We start from the raw sequence: 12,939 nt of genomic DNA, 5'->3' as shown, positions 1-12,939 counted from the left end.
CGGGTTAGCCAACCATTCTGGGTGAAAAACTTCAACAATAAACCCGGCCGCCAAGAGCCGGGCCACTTCTTCACCAATGGCTTTCCGCCTCTCCTCGTTAAACCGTCGAAGGAACTGTCTGACCGGCTTAAATTTTGGATCAACATTGAGAGTATGCTCAGCGAGTTCTCTAGGTACACCTGGCATGTCAGAAGGCTTCCATGCAAAGATGTCCCTATTCTCACGGATGAACTCGATGAGCGCGCTTTCCTATTTTGGATCCAGATTGGCACTGATGCTAAACTGCTGAGATGAATCTCCTGGAACAAAGTCAACAAGCTTAGTTTCATCAGCCGACTTAAATTTCATCGCCGGCTCAGTCTCCGTAGTCGGCTTCTTTAGAGAGGTCATGTCTGTTGGGTCAACATTGTCTTTGTAAAACTTCAACTCCTCTCTTGCACAAACAGACTCTGCATAAGCTGCATCACCTTCCTCACACTCGAGAGCCACCTTCCGGCTGCCGTGAACCGTAATGGTCCCATTGTGACCCGGCATCTTGAGCTGTAAGTACACATAACACGGTCGTGCCATGAACTTGGCGTAAGCCGGCCGTCCAAATATAGCATGGTATGGACTTATTATCTTGACCACCTCAAAGGTTAATTTCTCCACCCTGTAGTTGTTCTCCTCACCAAAAGCCACTTCTAATTCGATCTTGCTGACTGGATAAGCCGACTTACCAGGTACCACACCATGGAAGATAGTGTTTGACTGGCTGAGGCTCTTATCAACCAGCCCCATACGGCGAAAAGTCTCATAATAGAGGATGTTGATGCTGCTGCCTCCATCCATGAGTACCTTTGTGAACTTATAGCCTCCCACCTGAGGAGCCACCACTAAGGCCAAGTGGCCCGGGTTATCCACCCGGGGAGGGTGATCCTCCCTACTCCACACTATAGGCTGTTCAGACCACCGCAAGTAGCACGGAACCGCCGGCTCAACAGCATTCACAACCCTCTTGTGAAGCTTTTGATCTCGTTTGCACAAACTAGTAGTGAACACATGATACTGTCCACCGCTAAGCTGCTTTGGGTTGGTTTGATAACCCCCCTGTTGTTGTTGATGACCCTGACCAGACTGTTGATTGAAGCCCCCTTGACCGTTCTGAGGACCGGAATTTGAGCCGCCGCCCGGGCCATGAAAGCCGCCGGCGCCTGAGCCGCCGCCCGGGCCATTGTAGCTCTTAAAGGCCTTCATGATCGCGCAATCCTTCCACAGATGAGTCGCTGGCTTCTCTCTAGAGCCATGCCTTGGACAAGGTTCATTCAACAGCTGCTCCAGCGTTGGACCTGACCCGCCGCCTCGGGGAGGGGGCCTCCCCTTGCATCGCTGGTTATTACCTTGGGAGTTGGCGTTGGCTACAAACTCTAGGCTGCCATCGGCCTTACGCTTGCCTCCTCCTTGGTTCCCCGGGTTAAACTGAGGACCCTTGCCATTGCCGTTCTTCTTTCCCTTCCCTGTCCTTTCATCGTCTGAAGGGGGATCCTTGGTACCATCAGAATCGGCGTACTTAACAAGAGCCGACATTAGGGTACCCATATCGGTGCAGTCGCGTTTAAGCCGCCCGAGTTTCATCTTAAGGGGCACAAAGCGACAGTTCTGTTCCAACATTAAGACTGTAGAGCCGGCATCCATCTTATCTGATGAATGTATGATCTCCTTGACCCGGCGAACCCAATGGGTCGTGGATTCACCCTCCTGCTGCTTACAGTTAGTCAGATCCACAATTGACATAGACTGCCTACAGGTATCTTTGAAGTTTTGAATGAACCGGGCTTTTAGCTCAGCCCAAGACCCAATGGAGTTCGGTGGTAGCCCTTTCAGCCACGTGCGAGCAGTTCCATCTAACATCATGGTGAAATATTTGGCCATGGCCGCCTCACTGACCTCCAGCAATTCCATAGCCATCTCATAACTCTCAATCCAGGCTGCAGGCTGTAAGTCCGCTGTGTAGTTAGGCACCTTCCTAGGGCCCTTGAAGTCCTTAGGTAGACGTTCATTACGGATGGCTGGCACCAAACAAGGGACACCCCCGGTCCTAGTAGAAATACCCACATCAACGGACGTCGTCGGATAAGCCGGGGGGGTCTGGTAAGCCGTCAATTGAGGCACCTGCTCCGCCTCTTGCCGCGCTTGGTCTGCTGCGTAGAAGGCTCCATTATGAGCCGGGCCATGGCCAGGGGGCGGGTCATGGCGTCGGACATTACTTGAGCCAGTTGCTGAGACCATGTGCCGGCTGTAACTCGGGCTCTGGCCTGGACGAGGGGTCGAGTGGATCCTGTCCTGGCTGTAGGAGTACGCCTCTTGCTGCGCTAGTGCCGTCTGGAGGAGTTCCCTGACCCGGCGGGTTTCGATAGCCGCCGGAGAGTCGCCGTCAACGGGGAGGGCCGCCAGTCGTGCTGCCGCAGCTACCATGTTCTCCAGCGGGTTATCATAATGCCACGGGGGTATTGGCGTATACTGAGGCGGGGCAGGGGGCACCTGGGGAGGCCCCATCACTCGTGGCTGAATAAAGGGTCCAGACCCGGGCGCATTGACCCCTGGCGGGTTACTAGACCCTGCACCCGGCGTGTTGAAGAGATTGCGCGGATCGTAAACCGGTGGGAGTCGAGACTGGGCCTTCTGGTGCCTCCTTCTCATGACCTCGTTGGCCGCATTCTGATCCATCGTGAGCTGGAAGGACTGCGCCTGAATCAGCTGAGTCCGGGCGTCGAGAGCCGCCCGCTCCGCAGCCAGCCTGATCCCTTCCGCTGCAAGATCCTCTTTAGCTTTTATCAAATCCAATTTTAACTGTGCCACCTCCGCATCATGCTGAGCTTGATTCGCCGGGTCAACCGTGGCGGTTAACAGGGCCGTCATCTTGTCCGTGAGATCCATCAGCACCTGAGCCGGAGAAGGCACCGGGTTTCCCGATCCAGCAGCGGGGTTTTGAACAGGCTGCGCACCAGCCATAAAAACTCCAACCTGACTTGGCGGCTCAAAAAGGTCCGGAATACTGTCGCCATCGGAACAACCCATGAGCCTGCCATCTTGAAGTTGGTACAACGAGTTTGATTCATCGGTGGCCGACTCGCCGTCAGAGCCGGCGGCCGCCTCATCACCAGACCCAGATGGATCAGAGGGCCCTCCATGGATGCATCCCACAAAAGCGCGCCTTAAGGCAGGCCGGGCCCGGCGGGTTGTGCGCGCTGAGCCGTTTCGATGAGATCGGCGCAGAGATCCGGCTCGGGGCCCGGCTCACCAATCTTACCAATGAAGACATGAATTCCGCCAAAGGGGACCCGGTATCCGTACTCAATTGAGCCGGCGTCGGGGCCCCAGTCCGCATCGTCGATGTAGAGCTTGCCGCGACGACTCTTGGTCATCCGGCCCACAGCGTATCCCTTGATCCCTTCGAAGCTGCCCTTCAAGGACTCAAATCCACCGTGCGCTGGCCCCACGGTGGGCGCCAACTGTCGTGGAATTGTCACGGCAGATGTCCTTGAGCTAGGACTTAGTCGTGGAGCCATCGCAACTAGGAAGCTTTAAGGGGTTATGCGGGACAAGGAGCATGAGGGTTTATACTGGTTCAGCCCCTTACGGTGAAGGTAAAAGCCTACGTCCAGTTTGGGGTGATATTGATTAGGGTTACGATCGCCAGGAGTTAAACAACTATGCCCGGCTCTCGATGAGATTGTCGTCGCCCTTAAACCGCTGCCGGGTCGTCCCTTTATATAGGGAGGCTGACGCCCATCAGCCCTTAGAGTCCCGGCCGTCTCATAAGAGTGTCCGGCTCGGACTCTAAACTATACACGCCTTACGCTACAAGTTTTACTATAACAATGATTGTATCTACGGGCCTTAGGCCATATCCGGGTCTCAGCCCATCTCTGGCCCATCGTCTTGAAACTTGGCTCCGGGCTTCTGGCAACGACCGTATGAGTAACCCGGCCCCTCCTGGCGGGTGACTCTAAGGTCTATATCCTCAACATGTCCCAAGACAATACCTTCATTAACCATAAAGTGGCACTTCTCCCAATTCAATACAAGGTTAGTTTCTTCACATCTCTGCAAAACTCGATCAAGGTTGCTCAAGCAATCATCAAAAGAAGTTCCATATACGGAGAAATCATCCATGAAAACCTCAACATTCTTTTCACAAAAATCAGAGAATATAGCCATCATGCATCTTTGAAAGGTAGCAGGTGCATTACATAAACCAAAAGGCATACGTCTATAAGCAAAGGTATCGAAAGGGCAAGTAAAAGTGGTCTTTTCTTGATCCTCTTTTGACACGGGTATTTGAGAGAACCCAGAATAACCATCTAGAAAGCAAAAATGTGTATGTTTGGATAATCTTTCTAGCATTTGATCAATAAAAGGTAAGGGGTAATGATCCTTTTGGTGGCTTTATTTAATTTGCGGAAATCAATTACCATTCTATAACATGTAACAGTTCTTTGTGGGATCAATTCATCTTTATCATTAGGAACAACAGTAATACCTCCCTTCTTAGGGACACAATGGACATGACTTACCCACTGACTATCAGCAACGGGATAAATTATACCTGCCTCCAGAAGCTTTAGTATTTCTTTCCTTACCACTTCTTTCATCTTAGGATTTAACCGTCGTTGGTGATCAACAACTGGTTTAGCGTCTTTTTCCAATTTTATTTTGTGCTGGCATAGAGTGGGACTAATGCCCTTAAAATCATCAAGAGTATATCCAATAGCAGCACGGTGCTTCTTCAGAGTTTTCAATAATTTCTTTTATTCATGCTCTGAAAGGTTAGCACTAATAATAACAGGATATATCTTCTTCTCACCAAGATAAGCATATTTTAGAGTATCATGTAATGGTTTAAGCTCAAACACGGGATCACCCTTGGGTGGAGGAGGATCCCGTAGGATTTCAACAGGCAAGTTGTGTTTCAAAATAGGTCCCTGTTTAAAGAATACTTCATCTATTTCCCTTATTTCATTCATAAACATATCATTTTCATGGTCTAGCAAATATTGTTCTAAAGGGTCATTAGGAGGCACGGCAATAGAAGCAAGACCAATAATTTCATCTTTACTAGGCAATTCCTCGTCACGGGGTTGTCTACGATATTTAGCAAAGTTAAACTCATGAGACATATCCCGCAAACCAATAGTAACAACATCCTTTTCGCAATTTATCCTAGCATTAACAGTATTCAAGAAGGGTCTACCGAATATGATGGGACAAAAGCTATCTTGTGGGGAACCAAGAACAAGAAAATCAGGAGGATATTTAACTTTCCCACACAAGACTTCAACATCTCTAACAATCCCAACTGGTGAAATAGTGTCTCTATTGGCAAGCTTAATTGTAACATCAATTTCTTCTATCTCAGCAGGTGCAATATCATGCATAATTTCTTTGTATAAGGAATGATGTATTGCACTTGCACTAGAACCCATATCACATAAGCCATGATAACAATGATCTCCTATTTTAACAGAAATAACAGGAATGCCTACAACAGGTCTATGTTTACTTTTAGTATCAGGTCTAGCAAATCTAGTAGTTTCCTCACAGAAGTAAATAACATGCCCATCAATATTATCAGCCAAGAGATCTTTAACCATAGCAATACTAGGTTCAACTTTAATTTGCTCAGGGGGATTGGGTGTCTTAATGTTACTTTTATTGACCACAGTTGAAGCTTTAGCATGATCCTTTATTCTAATAGGGAAACGTGGTTTCTCAATATAAGCAGTAGGAACGACAGGATCATTATAAGTGATAGTCTTTTCTTCAACTTTAATAGGTGCAACTAATTTTTACTTCAATGGGAGGATTATATTTAAACCACTTCTCCTTAGGGAGATCAACATGAGTAGCAAAGGATTCACAGAAAGAAGCTACTATCTCAGAGTCAAGTCCATATTTAGTGCTAAATTCACGAAAAACATCGGTATCCATAAAGATTTAACACAATCAAACTTAGGTGTTATACCTGACTCCTTACCTTCGTCGAGATCCCAATCTTCAGAGTTGCGTTTAATTCTTTCCAATAAATCCCATTTGAATTCAATAGTCTTCATCATAAAAGAGCCAGTACAAGAAGTATCGAGCATGGAGCGATTATTGAGAGAAAGCCGAGCATAAAATTTTTGAATAATCATTTCTCTTGAGAGCTCATGATTGGGGCATGAATATAACATTGACTTAAGCCTCCCCCAATATTGAGCGATGCTTTCTCCTTCGCGAGGCCAAAAATTATATATATAATTACGATCACGATGAACAAGATGCATAGGATAAAACTTCTGATGAAATTCCAATTTCAATCGGTTGTAGTTCCATGATCCCATATCATCACATAGCCTAAACCATGTCAATGCCTCTCCCTTCAAAGATAAAGGGAAGACCTTCTTCTTGATAACATCCTCGGGCATACCTGCAAGCTTAAATAATCCACAAACTTCATCCACATAGATTAGGTGCAAATCGGGATGTAATGTTCCATCTCCTGTAAAAGGATTAGCTAGCAGTTTCTCTATCATACCCGAAGGAATTTCAAAGTAAACATTTTAAGTAGGTTCAGTAGGTTGAGGAGCAACTCTTTGCTCTACTGGTCGGGGTGAAGATACCCCGAACAAGCCCATCAGAGGATTACTTTCCATAGTAACAAGTGACAGTAAATTTCAGCACACTATATAAATTTTTCCTTACCAAATTCCACCTACCAAAGGCGCTTCACTCCCCGGCAACGGCGCAAAAAAAGAGTCTTGATGACCCACAAGTATAGGGGATCTATCGTAGTCCTTTCGATAAGTAAGAGTGTCGAACCCAACGAGGAGCAGAAGGAAATGACAAGCGGTTTTCGGTAAGGTATTCTCTGCAAGCACTGAAATTATCGGTAACAGGTAGTTTTGTGATAAGGTAATTTGTAACGGGTAATAAGTAATGAAAGTAAACAAGGTGCACCAAGATGGCCCAATCCTTTTTGTAACAAAGGACAAGCCTGGACAAACTCTTATATGAAGGAAAACGCTCCCGAGGACACATGGGAATTATCGTCAAGCTAGTTTTCATCACGCTCATATGATTCGCGTTCATTACTTTGATAATTTGGTATGTGGGTGGAACGGTGCTGGGTGTTGTCCTTTCTTGGACAAGCATCCCACTTATGATTAACCCCTATTGCAAGCATCCGCAACTACAAAAGAATTATTAAGGTAAACCTAACCATAGCATGAAACATATGGATCCAAATCAGCCCCTTACGAAGCAACGCATAAACTAGGGTTTAAGCTTCTGTCACTCTAGCAACCCATCATCTACTTATTACTTCCCAATGCCTTCCTCTAGGCCCAAACAATGGTGAAGTGTCATGTAGTCGACGTTCACATAACACCACTAGAGGAGAGACAACATACATCTCATCAAAATATCGAACGAATACCAAATTCACATGACTACTTATAGCAAGACTTCTCCCATGTCCTCAGGAACAAAAGTAACTACTCAAAAATCATATTCATGTTCATAATCAGAGGGGTATTAATATGCATAAAGGATCTGAACATATGATCTTCCACCAAATAAACCAACTAGCATCAACTACAAGGAGTAATCAACACTACTAGCAACCCACAGGTACCAATCTGAGGCTTTGGGACAAAGATTGGATACAAGAGATGAACTAGGGTTTGAGAGAAGATGGTGCTGGTGAAGATGTTGATGAAGATTGACCCCCTCCCGATGAGAGGATCGTTGGTGATGACGATGGTGATAATTTCCCCCTCCCGGAGGGAAGTTTCCCTAGCAGAACAGCTTTGCCGGAGCCCTAGATTGGTTCCACCAAGGTTCCGCCTCGTGGCGGCGGAGTTTCTTCCTAAAAGCTTGCTTATGATTTTATTTCCAGGGTAAAAGACTTCATATAGCAGAAGATGGGCACCGGAGGCCTGCAAGGGGGCCCACGAGGCAGGGGGCGCGCCCAGGGGGGTAGGGCGCACCCCTACCCTCGTGGCCAGGGTGTGGGCCCCCTCTGGTGGATTCTTTTGCCAGTATTTTTTATTAATTCCAAAATTAACTTCCCTGAAGTTTCAGGACTTTTGGAGCTCTGCAGAATAGGTCTCTAATATTCGCTCCTTTTCCAGCCCAGAATTCCAGCTGCCGGCATTCTCCCTCTTCATGTAAACCTTGTAAAATAATAGAGAATAGGCATAAGTATTGTGGCATAACGTGTAATAACAGCCCATAATGCAATAAATATAGATATAAAAGCATGATGCAAAATGGTCGTATCAAACGTCTTCGGGATCCAACCGATCCAAGCACCGAACGTACGGCACCTCCGCGTTCAGCACACGTTCAGCTCGGTGACGTCCCTCGAACTCTTGATCCAGTTGAGGCCGAGGGAAAGTTCCGTCAGCACGACGGCGTGGTGACGGTGATGATGAAGTTACCGGCGCAGGGCTTCGCCTAAGCACTACGACGATATGACCGAGGTGTGTAACTGTGGAGGGGGGCACCGCACACGGCTAAGAGATTGTCTGTTGTGCTATTGGGGTGCCCCCTGGCCACGTATATAAAGGGGGGAGGAAGTGGAGGCCGGCCTAGGAGGGGCGCGCCTATAGGGGGAGTCCAACTAGGATTCCCAATCCTAGTTGGAGTCCCCTTCCTTTTCCAAGAGGGAAGAGAGGGAAGGAGTAGGAGAGGGAGAAGGAAAGAGAGGGGGGCGCTGCCCCCTCCCTAGTCCAATTCATACTTGCCATGGGGGGGCGGCCACCCCTTGAGGCCCTTCTCTCCTTCCCCGTATGGCCCATTAACGCCCACTACTTCCCCCGGCGAATTCCCGTAACTCTCTGGTACTCCGAAAAATACCCGAATCACTCGGAACCTTTCCGATGTCCGAATATAGCCTTCCAATATATCGATCTTTATGTCTCGACCATTTCGAGATTCCTCGTCATGTCCGTGATCTCATCCGGGACTCCGAACAACCTTCGGTGCATCAAATCACATAACTCATAATACAAATCGTCATCGAACGTTAAGCGTGCGGACCCTACGGGTTCGAGAACTATGTAGACATGACCGAGACACATCTCCGGTCAATAACCAATAGCGGAACCTGGATGCTCATATTGGCTCCTACATATTCTACGAAGATCTTTATCGGTCAAACCGCATAACAACATACGTTGTTCCCTTTTTCATCGGTATGTTACTTGCCCTAGATTCAATCGTCGGCATCATCATACTTAGTTCAATCTCGTCCGGCAAGTCTCTTTACTCGTTCCGTAATGCATCATCCCGTAACTAACTCATTAGTCACTTTGCTTGCAAGGCTTATAGTGATGATCATTACCGAGAGGGCCCAGAGATACCTCTCCGATACACGGAGTGACAAATCCTAATCTCGATCTATGCCAACTCAACAAACACCATCGGAGACACCTGTAGAGCATCTTTATAATCACCCAGTTACGTTGTGACGTTTGATAGCACACAAGGTGTTCCTCCGGTATTCGGGAGTTGCATAATCTCATAGTCTGAGGAACATGTATAAGTCATGATGAAAGCAATAGCAATAAACTAAACGATCATAGTGCTAAGCTAACGGATGGGTCTTGTCCATCACATCATTCTCTAATGATGTGATCTCGTTCATCAAATGACAACACATGTCTATGGCTAGGAAACTTAACCATCTTTGATTAACGAGCTAGTCAAGTAGAGGCGTACTAGGGACACTCTGTTTGTCTATGTATTCACACATGTACTAAGTTTCTGGTTAATACAATTCTAGCATGAATAATAAACATTTACAATGATATAAGAAAATATAAATAACAACTTTATTATTGCCTCTAGGGCATATTTCCTTCAGTTGGGGCCTTGGACGCACAGCGAGAGCTGGCGAGGCTTGGGAGGCCGCTTGTAGGTGCTAGTGAAGTTGTGGACGAAGACTTAAGTGAAATCTACCCAGCTGTTGATGCTGCGGGGCTTCAGGCTGTTCAGCCATGTCCGGGCCGTGCCCTGGAGCATGAGCGGAACGTATTTTACGGCAACACGCTTGTTGCCGTTTGCTATGCTGACGGCCGTGGAGTAGTCGACCAGCCAGTCTTCCAGTTTCACAGAGTCGTTGTACTTGGGCGTATCTCGTAGAAGCGTGAACCCCTTGGGAAAGGGCTCGTCGCGGATGCGGGGGCCGAAACAAGGCGGACCCAATGCATCTTCCTCTTCTAGCGCCAGGGATCGATTGAGACGGTCAATCCGATGGCGGGTGTCGTTCTCTCCGATTCCCTCTCGGCGGCCCAGCCGGTCACCGAGAGTTGGGTGGTCAACAGGCGGCGGGAAAGCACGCCCCTCCCTGCGAGGAGGAGGAGGCGGCGGATAGTCGTCCCGTCGTTCCACTGCTCGTGGGCGGCCATCTTGGTCGCACTCGATGGTGATGCATGTACGGCTGCGGCTAGCAGCCGGCTCTTTGTCTCGTCTGTCGCGGACGCCACCAGTCGGCGTCTGGGAGGTCGCGCCTTGCTCTCGGCGAGGGGGCAGGTTCTCAACCCGTTGGCCGGGATCTTCTGCGCGGCAGCCGGCCTCTTGCAGCGCGGCAGCCGTGTCAATGAGCTGTTGAACACGCTCCGTCATGCAGCGGCGCTCGTCGCCCTCGAGGTGGTCCAGCTCGTCCGCTGCCGCCTGGGCAGCTCGTAGGTTCTCCATGGGCGTGGCATAGACAGGGCGATCTACCCCGAACATGCTGGCGACGGCAGCGCCGCGCTGCTGGACCGTGCCGACGCGGCTGGGCCCGCCAGCAGCCGGCGTGCCGCCAACAACGCGGTCGATCTAGCGCGGATAAGCCTCTGAGAGGCGTCTCATGGTGGCCAACTTCTTGGCGCTTTCAACGAGCGAGACGCGGTGGGCTTCCAGCGTCTCGGCGTCAGCGTCTTCTGCGATGGGTGCAGACAGATCCCGCAGGGCCGCCTGCAGTGGGTCTTGGGCACCGCCAGAGGCTCCGTCGTGGCTGATGACGAGCACCTCCGTGACGGTGCTTCCGCCGCTGTCGGCGCGAGGGAGAGGGTCATCGATGACCACCACGTTGGTGGGGAAGGCGTCAAGCGATGCCGTGTCGGAGTCGACAAGCATCGGGTCGGTGGAGCCAATCGACTCCAGGTCGGAGGCCGGCTCGTTGGCGATGTCGAGCTTGCCAAGAAGGTCGACAAGGCAGCTCTCGGAGCTGGCTGCTCCCGCGTCAGGCGCGGGATCATCGGGGAGGCGGATCTCGCCGATGAGGTCAGCGAGGCAGCTTGCCGCGCAGACGAGCTCAGCACCATGCAGCGCGCCGGCGTCGACGCCATCAGGCGTGCCGGGCTGGCTGCGCTCGCTAGGGAGGAACAAGATTCCCGTCCAGAACAGATCTCCGTACGACGGTGCACCCAGCCCCACGGTGGGCGCCAAATGTCGGGGGTGTCGTGCGACATATGCCAAAGGATGGCTTATCATGGAGGGGGCTAATAAAATGTCGCCAGTGCCAGGAAATGGGATAAGGCGCAAACATGCACGCCGGCGATCTTACCCAGGTTCGGGGCTCTCCTAGGAGATAACACCCCTACTCCTGCTCTGCGGGGTCTCCGCATGATCACTCAAGCCACAATGATGGCTACAAGCTTGCTCCTTGAGTTGTTTCTCTAGAGGGGGAAAAAGAACAAGGCTAGCCCTAGCTTCCTCTCTCTATATGTGTGGATGGACTAAAGTCTGAACCCTTTGCATGGGTGCCATGGGGGGTTTATATATGCCTACCCCTAGGGTTACAAAGGTAATCTGGCCGGGTGTAGGACCCGGCCGTCAGTGTCTATGATCGCCGGCTTCTCCGCCGACCGCTGGGGCCCGCCGTCTGGTGGGACCCGCCGGCTGTCTTGTACTCGGCCCGCAGGTCGCGCCCGCCGCCGCCGAGTCCTGCCGGCTGCTTAATACTGTGGCGATGCCACTGATGATGTAGGCTTTGTCGGGGAAGCGTGGCTACAGTACCGCCGCCGCCTAGCGGGCGGTCACTGTAGCCACTCCCCGTCTCTTCTGATTAATAGCGCACAAACTCCAAGAAGGGGAGAGCCGCCTGGTTAGGGGCCGGCCTCTCCTCGAGCCAACTGGTCAGGGCTCGCCGCCCTCTGGCTCCTCGCGAACAGGTAGGGCCCGCTGCATGCGAGCCGTACTGACAGCACGTCGTGGGGGCATGGCCCTCCTGTCGTGGGCGATGTCATGGGCAGAGTGGCAACAGTGTCGCGCCGGACGGGAGATCTCCGTCTGGTACGGCATACTGTGGCCACAATTGGCCCTGGATTTGGGGGTGGCAGGGCGTACTGTAGCCACGCCCCGTTTCATCGTATTTATATGGGTGCAGACTTTGAGGGCGCTTGGGGCCGCCTGCTAGGAGCCGGCCTCTCTAGAGGTCGCCTGCTAGGAGTCGGCCCACTTTGAGGCCGTCTGCTGGGCCTTGCCATCTTTCGCCAGTCGGCCGCTGGGACCAGCCGGCCGTAAGAAGGCGGCTAGTTGATCTTTGAGTCTTGAGGGGCGCGGCCGGCCCTGATGTCTTGAAATACCATGGAAGGCTGATGAGGCTACCCGTGGTCATTTACTCCGACAGAGGAGGTGGAGGAAGCAACTGCGGCGTGCGAGGATAGGCCGAGGAAGCGTCGTCGGGTCGCCGGAACAAATGGGGAGATGCGGACGACGATGCCGACGCGCGGGAGCGGGTGCGCGATACCGTTTTGCTCAACGCCCTGAACCAACTATACCGCGCGCGCGTTTTTTACACGTCCGCTGAAGCGGCCGTTTCGACTGCGCGCAAAAAAAAGACGATTTTTCCGATTGGAGATGCTCTCAAGTCTGTCTTGTTCGTCTTCTTGGTTAGTGTCTCGTCGTCCGTTCGTAGTCTCTAAAACT

Source organism: Triticum aestivum, chromosome 5D, assembly GCF_018294505.1.
Source record: "Triticum aestivum cultivar Chinese Spring chromosome 5D, IWGSC CS RefSeq v2.1, whole genome shotgun sequence".
NCBI classification, from domain to species: Eukaryota; Viridiplantae; Streptophyta; class Magnoliopsida; order Poales; family Poaceae; genus Triticum; species Triticum aestivum.
This window is presented reverse-complemented; position numbering follows the sequence as displayed.